The sequence below is a fragment of the Panthera leo genome, chromosome B4 (assembly GCF_018350215.1).
Source record: "Panthera leo isolate Ple1 chromosome B4, P.leo_Ple1_pat1.1, whole genome shotgun sequence".
Lineage (NCBI taxonomy): Eukaryota > Metazoa > Chordata > Mammalia > Carnivora > Felidae > Panthera > Panthera leo.
The window spans coordinates 113,337,961-113,354,915 of record NC_056685.1 but is presented as its reverse complement, the minus strand read 5'-3'; the positions used below and the strand labels follow the sequence as shown (position 1 = coordinate 113,354,915).

Sequence of the window (16,955 nt, the reverse complement as noted above, 5' to 3'; positions counted from 1 at the left end):
TATATATATATATATATATATAATGCAGTATTACTCAGCAATCAAAAAGAATGAAATCTTGCCATTTGCAACTACGTGGATGGACTGAAGGGTATAATGTTAAGCAAAATTTTTGAGTCAGAGAAATACAAATATCATATGACTTCACTCATATGAGGACTTCAGGGTACAAAACAGATGAACATAAAGGAAGAGAAGCAAAAATAATATAAAAATAGGGAGGGGGACAAAAACATAAGAAACTCTTAAATATAGAGAGCAAACAGTTGCTGGAGAGGTTGGGGGGGGGGAGGGCTAAATGGGTAAGGGGCATTAAGGAATCTACTCTTGAAATCATTGTTGCACTACATGCTAACTAACTTGGATGTAAATTAAACAATAAATAACATAAAATGAAATTAAATAAGTAAATAAATAAATAAAATCAGAAAAAAAAAATCATTATATTTGTTAACCCATATTGGATTGTAAGGTCCAGCAAACCCCAACTACGATGGTTTAAGCACAAAAGGGAATTTATCAGTCCATCTAGTTGAAGTCCTGAGGTAGAACTCACATCTAACACAACTAAATCCGGGATTCAAAGAAGTCATCAGGTATCTGTTTCCCTGTCTTCACATCTCAGGTCTGCTTTCCTTTGGGTTGGCTCCATTGTCAAGCACCTGTGGAACAAAATGGCAGCCTAAAACTCTAGTTTCTCATGCCCATATTCTGAAAATTAACACCGTCTTCACAGTCATGGTAGTGAAAGGCTTTGATAGACCTTATGTTAATATCATGGCTCATTCTTGATCCAGTTACAGTGACCAGAGCAACAGAGCCCATTGATTGGCCTGGCCTGTGTCATGTTCCCACCCTTGACTCCAAAAGACCAGGACTAATTCCCTCTAAACCACATGGACTGAGAATGGCAGAAACGAAGCAACCGAGAAATAATGACACTCTATTACCACAAAAGGGGTAAATAGCTTTCACGTAGTCGAACACTACAGATGTCTACCACAGTCCCAGTACAATTAAATTGAATCATTGACAAATATGGAAAAGAAAAAGTCCCATATAATAGTGGTAGTGGTCTTGGGGGTGTGGAGGGAAAGAAGGGGTGATGGTACATCACAGAAAACTGGACTGAGAAAAGCCAGAATGAGCAAGTATAAGAACTTTGCTTTGAGTTTCCGAGAAGCCGTGGGTCGTGTCGCTCTCCTAATCTAATGAAAGGAAGCTCCCAGCTTGTTAGTTGATATACTTTCCTGGTTCTGAATTCTGAGAATAATTTGTGTCCAAAGCCTTTAATAAGAAATACTCAAAAACGTAATGAGGTACCATGTTTTCAAAAAGCAAGATTTCAAACGGAGAAAGATTTCCTTTTGCTCAATGAAAGCCAAGGACATAGCATTACACTGTAGCTCCGTAAAGTCAATTATTCAAAAGGCTAGTGTGACATGGGCCAACTATGTAACTTAATGAAGGGCTCAACCATAGAAAACCTGCAGTGAAATGTTAGCTCTGCTACTTATTAGCTGAGCCACTTAGCCATCCCTCTCATTCTCTAAGCTTATGTTTTTTAATTATAAAGAAGGAGTAATAATACCTATATTTTTGACTATAAATGAGAATTAAATTAAGTAACATATGAAAGTACTTTTAACTCTTTAATATATATTTATAGATATACAAAGTATTTTCATCAGGAAAATGATACTCTAGGATCTTCTAGATAAAGGATAAAGTCAGATGGCATTGTATATATCTTATGACTGATTACAGTTGATGAGCCATTCAATAGTAAAGGGCTATTTCAAGTTTTCATTGCAGCTCTAATAAAAGCCTTTTTTACTGCCCCTCTTTCATTATTTTGCTCTTAAACTTCCTAGGCTTCAAATAAGTGAGGTGTCACCAACAAAAGAAACTGTTGTTTTTATTTGTGAAGTACTTTAAAGTAGTGCCCATAACCCTGAATAAAGCTTTGTGGACATTATTATTACCGGTAAAATCATTCCTACCGCATTACCTCAATCAATCGCTACCATATATTGAGCATTTCGTATTGGCCATACACAAAATGAATCACTTTTGCATCCATTGAAAACGCGATCCCTGGACTAGGAATGAGGAGAAGGATGGCTTTTGTAACAGCCCTTGAGTGGTAGAACATTGGCCTAACCACCTCCTGCTGACTCCGTTTCTCCAGGCATAGTATGGGTATGACTGCACATCTTACAAGTTTCCTTCCAGACTTCAATATCCTATCATTACTTCGTCAGGGTTAACTTATTGGTGAAAAGATTGTTTCTCACATTTGTGGTGTTCCATAAGCACTTTTACCCTGGTTATGAATCAGTACTTTTGTTACAGTGTTCTCTTTGGTATTTTATCAGAAACAGCACCATTTTTTTTTTTTTTTCCTCCAATGAACCTGATGGGCTGCTCTTCCGTAAGAGAGAAGAACGTGTCTGCTACAATTCATGGAATTTTGTGGAATGTGTTTCCTTAAGGAAACAGAAAAGACCCAGTAAGTTTGTGTTAATGTCTTAAACAAGCAGGTAGTATTGTATTTCCAAGGGAAAATTCATTTCTTTTTTTCTTTTTTTTTTTTTTTTTAATTAAAAAAAATTATTGAGATGGGGCTCCTGGGTCGCTCAGTTGGTTATGTGTCCAACTTTGGCTCAGGTCATGATCTCCGGGTTCGTGAGTTCCAGCCCAGCGTCGGGCTCTGTGCTGACAGCTCGGAGCTTGGAGCCTGCTTCGAATTCTGTGTCTCCCTCTCTCTCTGCCTCTCCCCACTCACACTCTGTCTCTCCTTCTCTCTCAAAAAATAAGTAAACATCCAAAAATTTTTTTTTTAAATATTGAGGTGTCATGGATATAACACTATATCTTAAGTTCCCTAATAGTTCACCAGCTTTCATCAGTCAAGGTCAGAGTTAATACGCCAAAATGGCATCTAGCAGTGGCTTTCAGCTTTGGATACACATTATAGACATTAGGGAGCTTTAAAAAATATCAGTGCCTGAATCCCACCACTAGCGATTCTGAAGAAATTGGCCAAGGGCGCAGCCTGGAAATTGAGATTTATTTTCTAAAGCTTTCCCAGATGATTCTAATGTATAGTCAAGATTAAGATTTACTGGCCCATCTGGTGTTATCCGTGAGGCAGGGCATCATGTACTTGAAGACAGGATGCGCCAATCAGGATGATATGGTGGATAGATACACTGTTGGAGAACATCAGCAGGATTGCCCAGTCAAGCCCCAACCAGCATTTGCAAGACAGGTGAAACCAGTGGTATAAAAAAATGGCTGGTTGTAAGAAGGATTTTTGTACTTATGTATGCTGTTTGGGGGACTTTCAACTGAGGAAAAGTAGAAGAAACATACGTCATCTTCAGTGGAAAAAGCCTATGTGAGAATTTTCTTTTTTTTCTTTTCTTCTCCCCCCTGCTCCCATTTTTTAAATTGTCAAAATCTAGAGCAGACACCTGGGGAAAAGATGTTCTGCATTTGCCCTCCCACCCCTTTTGGTGGCATTAAATTTTCTTTTCTATTTCGGAGGTTTTCTGGACAGGGTTTATAATATCGTTGTTTCCTGCAGGGTCTATTTTAATTGACAGAACCAATAGACACAAGAAATCTTTACCAAAATGAGAAACCAACTGGATGTAATCCTTTGGGAATTTCTCTGCTTTCTTAAATAAACTCCAACACATGGTCTTGTCCTGGCATGTTTGGGCAATTATGCCCATTACGTCTCTTTGCTGGCTTTTTAAACCAGTTTTTTTGATTTCTTGTGAATTTTTCGGAGCAAAGCTAAATTGATCTTGCACCGAAAAGATAAACTCCAATCCAGAAACCAAAAAGAAAATGTTTATGTGGTTGAGGTGCATATTTATAGAATTCCTCACTGGAGGGTGAGACGTGGGCGGGGGGCGATGTTTCAGCTTCTGGTGGATATGATAGTCCTTTGTCAGTTCTGTGAGATGAGAGGTTTTCATCCACCGTGAAGCTTGCCAAGCCTGGTCTACAGATGGTTCACATTTATGCTCTTCTTATATTGGCTTGTGAATTCTTGGGTGAAAATTTGAGGTTAAATGTACAAATAATATGGAAGGAAGTAAATGCTTGAGGTTAATGTATGCAGGAAAAACCGGGGAGGGGACTTTTTGCTAAAGGTTTTTTTGAAAAGCTACTCTACTTCCTACAGATGGATAGAGTAACCCAAGATAAGGGAGTTTAATTCTTTTTTTTTCAATTTTTATAATGGCCACAAAAACACACCTCATACTCTGAAGAAGGGAGAAATATCGAATTGGTCATAAGGTTATATTATTTTGTTTGTTTGTTTGTCTGCTTTTCTATTTCACAATATGAGGAGAGAAAACTAAGATGTTTGGAAAATTAAAAGACAGTAAAATAACTTTCCTCCATGGTAGCATTTAGGGATTAAAAGACAAGTAGTCAAAAAGAATAAGAAAGGCCACTAATCATTGTTATATTCACTGATTGCCTAAAGATTTCAGAGATTTTTATTTTCTTGTATTGATTTTCCTGTTGGTAAGAGTCCTTAATATTTTGTTTTCTTGGATCTCAGGCTTTACCCCTGTTAAATAATCTGTTAGGTAGGGGTGTGTATATGTGTGTGTGTGTGTGTGTGTAGGCAATTTAGAAGTGTAGTAATAAGTTGTCTTATAATTCAATTATCTCTTGATTTGAAAGGTGAATTTTATTAAACTATAGGATACATGTAAGAAGTTTTGGCTGTAAAGAATAGAAACCAATTTGGCTACTTTAAGAAAAAAATCAAGATTCATTGCAAAGATACTGGGGTTATTTCACAGTACCTAAAGGCTGAGAGATGTCAGTGTATTAAGTTGTTTTTAAAATAGCTCTTGGGAAGCCTGGTGGCTCAGTCAGTTAAGTGTGTGACTTTCCCTCAAGTCGGAATCTTGTGTTTCATGAGTTTGAGGCCCACGTCAGGCTCTGTGCTGACTGTTCAGAGCCTGGAACTTGCTTTGGATTCTGTGTCTCCTCTCTCTCTCTCTGCCCTTCCCCCATTTACACTCTGTCTTTCTCTCTTTCTCTCTCAAAAATAAATAAACATTAAAAAAATCTTTTTAAATGGCTTTCAGTGATCCCTGACTCGTAATATTTTTTACCAAATATCATCCCCTCCCCAAGAGTGTGGGCTGGCTGGATCTAGTGACTTCTAATAAATAGAACTTAGCAAAACTGATGGGATATCTCTTCCAAGATTAAGTTATAAAAGACTGTGTCTTCCATTTTCTTTCTCTTTCCAATCTGATGAAGACAGATGCCATATTTTGAGCTGCCCCGTGAAACAGCTTACGTGACAAGGAACCGAGGGCAGCCTCTGGCCAGCAGCTCAAGAGGAACCAAGGTTCTTAATGTAACTCCCGGCAAGAACAGAATTCTGCCGTCTGCTATGTGAGAGCCTGGAAAATATCCTTCCCTAGTTGAGATGTCTGATGAGACTACGGCTGTGGTCAGCACCTTGACTTTAATTTTTTGAGGGATCTGGGGACAGAGGGTCCAGTTAAGTCATGTCTAGATTCCCAACTTGCAGAAATTATGGGAAAATAAATGCTCTTCATTAATTTAGTGTTGAGTTAATCTGTTACATAACAATAGATAACTAAGAGAGTCAGCAAGAAACTGGCAGAGCACTGGGGGAATCCATCAAATGTCTTTTTTTTTTTTTTTTCCTGCTCCTTGATTTTCTTTTCCTTTGGGTGTCTTTCATTCATTTCTCCCATTACCAAGCCACTTTGCCTACTCCTCAGGACCAGGGGCACCAATCGTTCCTATATTACCAGCTCTCAGTTTCTGTCACACAAAAGGAAATTAATGTATTTTTAGGTACATATCCACACCTCTAATTTTAGGTACATTTCCAAACTTTGGACTGGAGGCCCACATTTGAACCAATCATCTATGCCCAGGAGGGAAGCATAAAAAGAAGAGACTGTGATTGGCCCTGCTTGGATCAAGCATACTAACACTGCAGTGTTGGGAGCAATTGTGAAGACTGGAGAAGGTAGTTACATCTGCAATTTGTTTCAATATCTTGTTCACTTTGGTCCACGTTTATACAATTTGAATTACTAATATATATTAGTAAAGTATTTGAATGACTAAACTAATATAAGCCGTCACTCTAAAAAGTAAATGTAGAAAAACTGAAGGTCTCTAGAAAGACTTTCCACCTAGAAAATACATCCTGTGAAACTTGAGGTTTGTGCAAGTTACACGCCAAGAAGTAGAAAGTAATAGACACTGACATTCTTGATTATTCAGGAAGGATATGGTTTGACATTTAAGGCCAACTGAAGCTTCTTACCCCAATCATAACGCAAGCTCCTTTGGGCCTCCACTCTTTATTTATTGTCCTACATGTGTGTGGAAAAACTGATACAATTCTGGCAAAGGGCGGGGTGGGGGGGAACCCACTAAGATCTGTTGGTTGTACCAGGATAGTGAGCATTTATCAAGCTACAGTATTTTTCAAGCTGCACTTGCATAATTGTGACCCCTGAAAAGGTCCCTTCCGAACTGCCTATACATAGAAGGGCAGAACGCAGACAATAATCAAACAATGTAGACAAAACAGGGCGGCTTTGCCGCTGTCTCTCTGGGATCCAAGGAGAACAAAGGGTGGCAGGTTATGTTGTATTTTGGCCATCAGACTTGCTTTGCATCTCAAAAGCGTTCTGTAAAAATTACCTCTGGAATCAGACAAAATAAGCATACTTCTCTATTATTTTGGTGTCCTAGGAGAATCAGCGACACAGTGAGATGGTCAAGGTAATAAAATCATGCATTCAAGGGGCGCCTGGGTGGCTCAGTCAGTTGAGCGTCCGACTTCGGCTCAGGTCATGATCTCGCGGTCCGTGAGTTGGAGCCCCGCGTCGGGCTCTGTGCTCACGGCTCGGAGCCTGGAGCCTGTTTCGGATTCTGTGTCTCCCTCTCTCTCTGCTCCTCCCCTGTTCATGCTCTGTCTCTCTCTGTCTCAAAAAAATAAATAAACGTTAAAAAAAAATAAATAAAAAAATATAAAGTCTGAAGTAATCTCTACACCCAACACGGGGCTCGAACTCCAAACCTCAAGATCAAGAGTCACATGCTCTTTCCACCGAGCCAGCCGGGCGTCCCTATGACATACTTTTTGACACCAGTCATTTGCTCTGTCAACCTCAATGTCCTCATTTGTCAAATAGGGAAGTGATTTTAGCAATGACACATACAAAGTTCTGTGTATGACCCAGTGCATGGTATTGCGCACTCAATCTCATGCATTTTTTCGTCATCCTTTGGGAACGAGAAGGGAACGTGAGTCGGTCGTCCCTTGGTGATCATCTAGGCTCACAGCTGTGGGCACATTTTGGTGTATCAGTTTCCCAGGCTGCCATAATAAATTGCCACAAACGTGATGGCTTAAAACAACAGCAATGTGTTCTCTCTCAGATTTGGAGGTAAGAAATCTGAAGTCAAGGTGTCAGCAGCCCATGCTCCCTCTAAATGTACTTGGGGAGCATTTTCCCTTGATTCTCTCTTTTTTTTTTTATTTAATTTAAGTTTATTTATTTATTTTGAGGGAGAGCAAGAGAGACAGCACAAGCTGGAGAGGGGCAGAGAGGAGAGACAGAATCCCAAGCAGGCTCCACACCATCAGCACAGAGCCCAGTGTGGGGCTCGAACTCACAGACCATAAGATCGAGAGTCGGACGCTTAACTGACTCTGCCAACCAGGTGCCCTGATTCTCTGAGCTTCGGGTGGTTTCTGCCCGTGGTCTGTGGCGGCAGAAGCCCAATATCTGCCTTTATCTTCCTTCACATGGCCTTCCTCCTTCCCCAGTGCATGTCTGTCTCCCAATCGCTCCTTCCTTTCTCTTAAGAGGACACCAGTCACTGGATGTAGGTTTGCCCTACATCCCGGATGATTGCATCTGGAAATGATAAACTAACTGCATCTGTCAATACCCTATTTTCAAATAAAGTCACATTCCGAGGTTCTGGGTGCACGTGATCGGGTGTTTGCGGGGCAAGGGCTGGGGGGCGCTATTCACCACACTGCAGTGGTGGGGTTGCCAAATGCTTCCAGCTCCTCCATGCCCTTTGCCTGATTTTTACTTCAACCTATTCATTCAGCTCACATTTTGGACGCACCTACTGTGTATCAGATCTCGGGACACAAAGGTGGTTCCTTGAAAGAGCTCACCATATTTTGAGAAAGGTGCACACTGAACAGGCTGTCTGGAACTATAGCAACAGAGAAAAGTGGTGTTTTGTCCCTAAGTGGTTGGAGAGGACTCTCTGAAGGAAGCAAATCCTGTAGGTGTCACAAACTGTTTCCTCATCTAGGCAAAGCACAGCTGCCAGATGAAGGTATATAGGGTGAAAGAAGGAAATGGACATGGCCAGACAGACCATTCTGGCCCTCTGGGTTAAACAGAAGTAGGCGACATCCTTGGGTGCCCAACCAACTTGCTTCAAATAGGATTGCACCCAACATTCAAGGCGAACGTATATCAAGGTGTAACAATTAGAACCCTGGATTGTAAAAATTTTATTTAAATAAAGGATTTAGGGGCGCTTGGGTGGCTCAGTCGGTTGAGCGACCGACTTCAGCTCAGGTTATCATCTCACGGTTCGTGAGTTCGAGCCCCGCGTCGGGCTCTGTGCTGACAACTCAGAGCCTGGAGCCTGCTTCGGATTCTGTGTCTCCCTCTCTCTCTGCCCCTCCCCCGCTCATGCTCTGTCTCTCTCTGTCTCAGAAATAAATAAACATTAAAAACAATTTTTTTAAATAAAATAAAATAAAATAAAATAAAGGATTTACCTGAGTGTCTGCTATCTACGAGAAATACAGTTTTATTTAAAATGGGGAACGTGCACTGCAAAATGTATGTATGTGCGACCACTCATTGGCTGGAATAGAACATCACTGGTTTCTAAATTATTTAATTGGTGACACATTGCCATGATATGCGGTGACATTTAAGCTCCCTTTGTAGTTATGTTTCTTTCAAGGGGATGTTTTTATAAATCTAATTTCATACACATCATAGTTTAAAATTCTTCCCTGCGGCAAAGTGGTAACTGAAAGCTAGATGTTAGCTTGTCATTGCACCTTGCTTTGAGAGAACTCGGGAGGTGCAAGAACACTTATTTTCAGCACTTGGAATGTGACAAATGTGTTATCTCTAGACTTCATGAGGTTCACCTCCACCTCCCTCCATTGCACCTAGATTCTTGGTGAGTGTAGGTGCTATGTTTTCTATGATAGAGGCTTTGTCCTCAGACAAAAAAATTCCACGTGCAAGCGTTGCCACGAGGATTCGATTGTATGTCTACAACAACTACTTCTGCTGGCAGGTGGTGGCTTAAGCTACGTCACCCCACAATCAGGCTCTGAAGCTATGCCAAAGATATCAGAAAGCCCTGGTATCTATGAAAGAATAATTACTAATCCGAGGTAGTTGAACAGAGGGGACTCACCTTGAATGAAATTGTGAAGTAGGTAAACATGTTCATTATCCTCTTACTTCCCTTTGCTAGACACTCAATGTCTGAATAGACAAAGAGAACACAAGGATTTTCCATGTCGTTCAATAAGCCTTAATATATTTAAAACTTAAGGGGCACCTGGGTGGCTCAGTCGGTTAAGCAGTCGACTTCGGCTCGGGTCATGATCTCGTGGTTTGTGAGTTCGAGCCCCGCGTCGGGCTCTGTGCTGACAGCTCACAGCCTGGAGGCTGTTTCGGATTCTGTGTCTCCCTCTCTCTCTGACCCTCCCCCGTTCATGCTCTGTCTCTCTCTGTCTCAAAAATAAATAAACATTTAAAAAACAATTAAAAAAATATATTTAAAACTTAAGTGAATATTTTACTGCTTTAAGAATTAGAAAATGGTATGGAACCAATATGGCTGCCATGAAAAAAATTCAACACTGAGGTCTTATTGCTTCCAAGAGCAGGCAAAGGTTTCCCCAACGGTTCCTCAAAGCCCAGTTTCACCTATCCAACCTTCAATCATAGGCATCTTTAAGACATCTTTAAAATATCATCAGAGGCACCTGGGCGGGTCAGTCATTTAAGCATTTGATTCTTGATTTCAGCTCAGGTCATGATCTCAGGGTCTTGAGATGGAGCCCCACATGGGGCCCTGAGCTGACAGCACAGAGTCTGCTTGGGATTCTCTCTCTCCTTCCCTCCCTGCCCCTTCCCTGCTCATGCTCTCTCTCTCTCTCTCCCTTTCTCTCTCTCTGTCTCAAATAAATAAATAAATAAATAAATAAATAAATAAATAAATATTTTAAAAAATACGTGATCAAAGATATGGATCTTTCCACCAAAAAAAAAAAATGCATAGATACAATTTACAAATGTTTTCAGTGGATTTTAGAGTCACATCTCCATTCCCTAAGATCGGGCTCATTCTTTTACTGTCTTTCGACTCAGACACACCCTTTCTTGTGTTGGAATGGGGTAGCAGCTGGAGTGGCCATTATACTTCTCCCCTTCCATATCAGGCTAGCTTCTGAATGTCTTCTTCCATGCTGTCATTCTGCAGACAGACCCACTGATCCTTCTTATTTTAAGGGCTTGTGTGTCAATCACCGTGAGAAACATTACGGGGAAACAATAGCAGGGAGATGACAAAAATAACAACAGGGCAGTCCCAAAGCTTACCTCTTAAGGCCCGCATGCCCGCTGAGAAGGTTCTAGGAGCCCTGCCCTTCAATAGCTGCTGTCTGATTTTCTTCTTTCGAGTCGGATCTCTTCTGATTAACTTGTTGGTTGAATCCTTTCTCCTTTCTAGGAAAAATTCAGAGTGTTTGGAAAGATGTCATGGGAGTAGATTTATCTCAAGGAGGCAAATTGCGCCCTTGCGCTCCTGTGCACTGGGCGACCCACCCAAACGTAGGTACTTTCTCACTACACAGATTCCCTGCTCTTTTCCCTAAGAAATAGGTAAGTGTCATGAATTCCTTACAGAAGGAAGCCAATAGTTTTTAAGAACCTTGTAAAGGCATTGGAAAAGGGAATAGCGTTAAGGAGAGGGTTCATTCATTCAAAAATCAGTTAATGCTGATCTACTCAAAGTGAGAGATTGCAGAGGGAGAGTGCCCTGATGGTTAAAGAGAAAACTGCCCTTTTGGAGCTCACTACTAGGATTCTCATTGTTTTCCCATCTTTTCGGTCTTAACATGCTTCTCTCACCCAACTTCATTATGCTACAGTCCACATATTTCTTCAGCTTTAGGGGGTGATTTTGAGTTCTAAAAAAAAAGACGCTCACCACTCTGAATTTCATACCTTTCTCTCACTGTTTACACTCTTTTCCTCAATAACTCACCTGTCCAGGGTTGCCAGATTTAGCAATAAAAACAGTGAAGTCTGAATTTCAGAAAAACAGCAAGTGATCTTTTAGCATGTAACATTTGGAACATACTTATACTGAGAAATGTATCGTTGTTCATCTAATTCTGATTTAACTGGACGTCCTGATTTTTATCTTGCAACCCTACCATTATCCCAGCCCCTCTCTCCAAAATGTTGGCCCTCAAACTGAGTGACATCCACAGATTTAGACAGGATCTTCTTGATTTTATAAACCCAGTCACGGAGACATGCTAAACGCTCCGTAGGAAACCACTCCCTGCCAGGCAACACTTATTTGCTCCCTTCTGACATTGACCCTGTTAGCTGAATGGGACACTCCAGCCACTGCTAACCTCATACAATACGAGTCACATCTGGAGCATGTTTGTTTGGTTCCCCCCCTCACTGATTTGAATTTTTGATTTTTTTTTTTTTTCCTCGAGAAAACAAATCCTGTGGGCCTTGGCTGTCTGTCCCCTGTCCTGGGTCTGAGTGTGTCTTTTGTTTCTGTGACGAAACTAAATGAGGATCGTGTTGGTAATTATCAAGCACATATTCTCCAGCATCTGTGGTAACAAGGCAAGAAAGACTGAAGCCTACAAGTAACTTACACCTAAGTTTTGATCTTCTCTAAAAAGCAAAGAAGAAAACCAAAGGTGAACAACTGGTCTGAATGTCACTCCCATCGTTCCCCCTGCTCATAGTGTGGTAGGATCTAGAATGTATGAAGCCTCGTGAAACGGATTTTGGATTAGCTCCTCTCTGACTGAGAGTTGGCTGTTCTGAGCTCAGCAGATATCAGAGTATCATGAGATTGGGAAACACCCAATGTGTAATTTATTTGATGCAACACTTTTGTAGGTATACTATTATGCCAACTTTTAACCTCAACCTAACTGAATTGAATTATGTTATCACTAATACCCTAAATCAGCAATTTCTAAAGGAGTTTATATGTGCAGCTGCTTTAAAATGTGCTTACAGATTAGCAAAATGTCAGAGCCTACTTTCAAAGATAGCTGTCTCCTGGGACACCATTTATTCTCGATCGTGACTTTAATGAGATTACCTCCCACCGAAGCAAACTGGTTTTCTATAAAATTCTAAAGAGAAGTTATCCACAGAAAAAGCTATGATACTTCCAGTCAGTATGGCCACCTCTGAGACAGGTAATAGACGCTGAAACTTCTGTGACACCAACCTCCAGTGTTCATTGCCAAACTAATTACACAAGGAGGCCATCAGACTGAGGTGGTTCCAACACTTCAGCAGCCTGTGCAAGCAAACCCAAAACGAAACCTGTAAACGCTTCGAGGTTAAGAAATCAAAATCTAAGAACAACCAATCATAGACAACTAGGTTTTTCCCAAATAACGCAATGGCTGAAGCTGTAGCCAATTTAATCATTTCTTTGTTTTGTTTCTGCCTCTTTTCTTTAAAAGTCTAACCCCAGCAGGATGGAGGTTCCTCAAAAAATTAAAAATAGAACTACCTATGACCCATTAATTGCACTACTAAGGATTTATCCAAAGGATACAGGTATGCTATTTAGAAGGGGCACATGCACCCCAATGTTCATGGCAGCACTATCAACAATGGCCAATGGATGGAAAGAGCCCAAATGTCCATCGACGGATGAATGGGTAAAGAAGATGTGGTATATATACACAATGGAATATTACTCAGCAATCAAAAGGAATGAAGTCTTGCCATTTGCAACTACGTGGATGGAACTAGAGGGTATTATGCTAAGTGAAATTAGTCAGTCAGAGAAATACAAATATATGACTTCACTCATATGAGGACTTTAAGAGACAAAGCAGATGAACATAAGGGAAGGGAAGTAAAAATAACATAAAACAAGGAAGGGGACAAAGCATAAAAGACTCTTAAATACAGAGAACAAACTGAGGGTTGCTGGAAAGGTTGTGGGAGGGGGGATGCGCTGAATGGGTAAGGGGCATTAAGGAAGACACTTGTTGGGTTGAGCACTGGGTGTTATCCATGGGGGATGAAGCACTGGAACCTAGTCCTGAAATCATTATTGCACTAACTATATGCTAACTAACTTGAATATAAATTTAAAAATAAGTAAATAAAATAAAAAAAAATTAAATATATCCGCCTCCCCACCCCCCACAAAAAAAAAAAAAAAAAAAAAAAAAAAAAAAGTCTACCTCCAGGCTTCTGACAGTGGAGTGATCCTAACCATTTCAGGCCTGGAACTGCCCTATGTGAATCGGTTTTTGTTCCAACAAACTCTTAAAATGTTTACTATATCTCAGTGTATGTTTTAACACTATAAAGAAATCATTTATAAACCTGGAACTTGGGCGGACGGAGATTTGGATGGAGACCAGATGATTATTCCCCAAGAGCAGAATCTAAAATGGGACAGCCGCTCGTGCCATTGGTTCACAAACTCCACTTTTCACAGAAACAAAAAAGTGTTTCTGAAATCCGCCTGAGACTCCCTAGGGGGTCAAGGGAGAATGCAGAGAACTGGCAAACAGTATGTGAGCCTGTTCAGGCCCATCAGGAAATCAGAGTGCAGAGCCTACAGGGTAGCCCAAGGGAGCACTCTCGGGCCTGAGCCTTGAGGCCTCAGGACCTTGCTTTACAACCCTGGGGAAGACAAGCCCCCGCCTGCCTGTCCCATCGCCTGCGGGTCACATAGGTTACTACTCGGCGCACATCACATCGCCTTCGGTGTTTCCTGATTCAGGCCGGGCTGGGGGTCGTTCTGTACTGTTTTGATTATATCTGCCGGTTCTGATGAGCTCATTGCGTTGTTAATTAAATTTTTAGCTTATTTGAGTCTCCTTTTAATAGTTCACTTTTAACGGCGGCGAAGAGGACATAGCACCTCAGAGAATAGTGTCTGCCCCAGAGGTAACTCCACAGCCTTCCTTCCTGGGCTTCAAATCCCGTCCTCTTGCCAGGCCTTCCAGGGAACCCCAAAGGCACAAGTTAAAAATCTTCCTCCAGGTCGTTTAGGAAGAGCATGGATGAAATTACCCTTCTGAGGGGAAATGCAGATAGCCCTCCAGCCTCTGGGGAATTGCCAGACCAGAGAGGCCCAGAAGCTGTCACCCGGACCAAAGGTGAGGGCTCTCACCTCACGTATATTGTGTGTGTTAAAGTGCTTTTTCCACATTGTTTATCAATTGGGATACAATAACTCCCTAGGTGGTCTCTCTGGGCACAGTATAGGCCCTGAAAGGAATCTTTTCAGATGTGATCATCTATAGTCACCTATTCTCGTCCCTTTGTCTATGTAATGTTAATGTGGGATATGTTCCCCTGAACACTGGCTCTTTTAGGTGAATGAAAAACTCAGACAATGCCAGCTCTTTGTTTATTCTGTCTAGCCCAATCCCTTAAGGGTATCAACTCTGTTAAACTTTAAAAATTGTTTTGCCTAGGGGTGCCTGGGTGGCTCAGTTGATTCAGCATCCCACTTCCACACGGGTCATGATCTCACATTTGGTGAGTTCGAGCCCCGCATCGGGCTCTGTGCTGACAGCTCAGAGCCTGGAGCCTGCTTCGGATTCTGTGTCTCCCCCTCTCTGTTCATCCCCCCTCTCTCTTTCTCTCAAAAATAAATAAACATTAAAAAATTAAAAAAAAAATAGCTTTGCCTAGTTGTCAGTTTTTTTCTGTTTTTCCTTTTGGGTTTTGGTGGCTGGAAGTTTTAAATTTTCACGCAGTCAAATCTGCGTTTCTTATGAGGATATATTTCCACGTCAGAGTTTCTTGCACTTTTGCCTTCAAACAATCCATTATGAATACAAATTTTAAAATGTGCAGCTAAGCTTAAAAACTGTTTAGATAGATAGCTATAATAGTTCCGACCAGTACAGTGCCTCATGACGTTCAGCGGTACGATACTGGACTGACGCAGTCAGGTACGTGCTCATTTGGTCTCTGCCATATGCTAGCTCTGCATCCTCGATGCTCTGTTGGAAACCCTAGGAACCCTCCTTTTTCTCTTCTCTCCCTTTCCCGAAAAAGTCAGTCTTAAAGAAGTTACATAGAATTGAGCAAAGTGGACGTGAGCTTTAGGGCAGGGCTGTGGGATGGGAAATTGGCATGTTCCAGAGGTGATGTCAGAGCTCAAGTGAAGTGACAAGGACAAATATCTACCTTCACTCTAGACTTTATGACTATTGGCCTGTGGTCCACAGGTGGGGCAGAACATTTCATATTCTTACCAAGAAGTTAACTATTTAATAAGAAGTCTCAGTTAGGATGCTATCAGTTATAAGGGATAATAACAAGTTAAAATGGCTTAAGCAAAAACAAAACAAAACAAACAAACAAACAAACAAACAACTACTGGAAGGCTCTTGGGGTCTCTCACAGAATCTAAGGAGGAGGTGAATGACCAAGTCATAAGGAGGGCCAGAATGCAGCAGAGAGAACACCCTGGAACAACTCAATTCAGGAACTTAAATGTCCCCAGGATGTTCCCTATGGCTTTCACTTCTGTTTTTTGTGTTTTTTCTTTCTCTAGAATGGTGTTCTTCACAGTGTAAGAGAAAATGACTGCCAATGGTTTCAAGATTTTACCTGCAACACATATGACTATAGGAGAGAAACTGCCTTGATTTCCAGTGTTTCCAGGTCCAAAAATCCCAGTAAACGAACTCATTGGCCAAGCTTAGGCGCCTAGTCATGGTGGCTCCTGGATCCTTGGATGAAAGTGAGATCCCTGAGGGAGTATTTGAAGGATTTCCCAGAATAGCGCCTGGTGGTTCAGTCAGTTAAGCATCTGACTCTTGGTTTCAGCTCGGGTCATGATCTCCTGGTTTCATGAGTTTGAGCCCTGAGTCGGGCTCTGTGCTGACAGCATAGAGTCTGCTTGGAAGCCTCTCTCTTTCCTTCTCTCTCTGCCCCTCCCCCACTCACACTCTCTGTCCCTTTCAAAATGAATAAACTTAAAAAAAAAAAAAAAAAAAGGAATTGGGATGCTATGTATAACCCCTGAGTATCTAGTAGGCAGACCGACCTACTTACCTCCATCTCTTAAGGGTATAGGTGAGCAGTTCTGCTTTAAACTCATCCTGACTTAGCAGTGTTCTCTACAATAATTCTACATTCACCTCTGATGGTGAACTCAAGAGAATGACATTTATAAGAAGTGAGATCTTCTCAGTATGTTGCCTTCTGTATTACATGGACTCTGTAAGCGAGTGTCAAAAGTGGGATGTCAAAGTCTAAGTATATTTTTAATGAATACATTTGACCAGTTCCTTCCAAAAAGATTGTAGCTCACTGTATTCCCATAAACAAAGTGTCAGAAATGGCATTTCCCTATAAACTTATGGGCATTGGACATCATTAATTTTTTAATATTCATCAATCTGCTAGGTAACAAATGGCATATTGTTTTATTTTGCATTTTCCTGACTACTAATAGGACTGCATAACTTCTGTTATTGTTATCTACCTTCCTTTATTGTCAAATTGCCCATTCCTATATTTTTCCTATTTTTCTCTTATTTGCTCATTTTCCAACTTGTAGGAGTTTTGTGTGAAGATAGTAATTTAACC

The 16,955-nt window shown here is 41.1% G+C and overlaps 1 long non-coding RNA gene across 3 annotated transcripts in view; it reads right to left on the bottom strand.

Moving 5' to 3' along the window:
- Window positions 1–466: 466 nt before the first annotated feature.
- The window catches only part of LOC122224911, a 31,718-nt gene continuing 15,229 nt past the window's right edge, over window positions 467–16,955 (bottom strand). For all 3 annotated transcript variants that reach the window (XR_006205010.1, XR_006205008.1, XR_006205009.1), the window contains 2 exons: window positions 10,707–10,832; window positions 467–662 (listed from right to left, as the gene is read on the bottom strand). This is a non-coding gene — a long non-coding RNA (uncharacterized LOC122224911). The remainder of the gene's footprint in view (window positions 663–10,706; window positions 10,833–16,955) is intronic.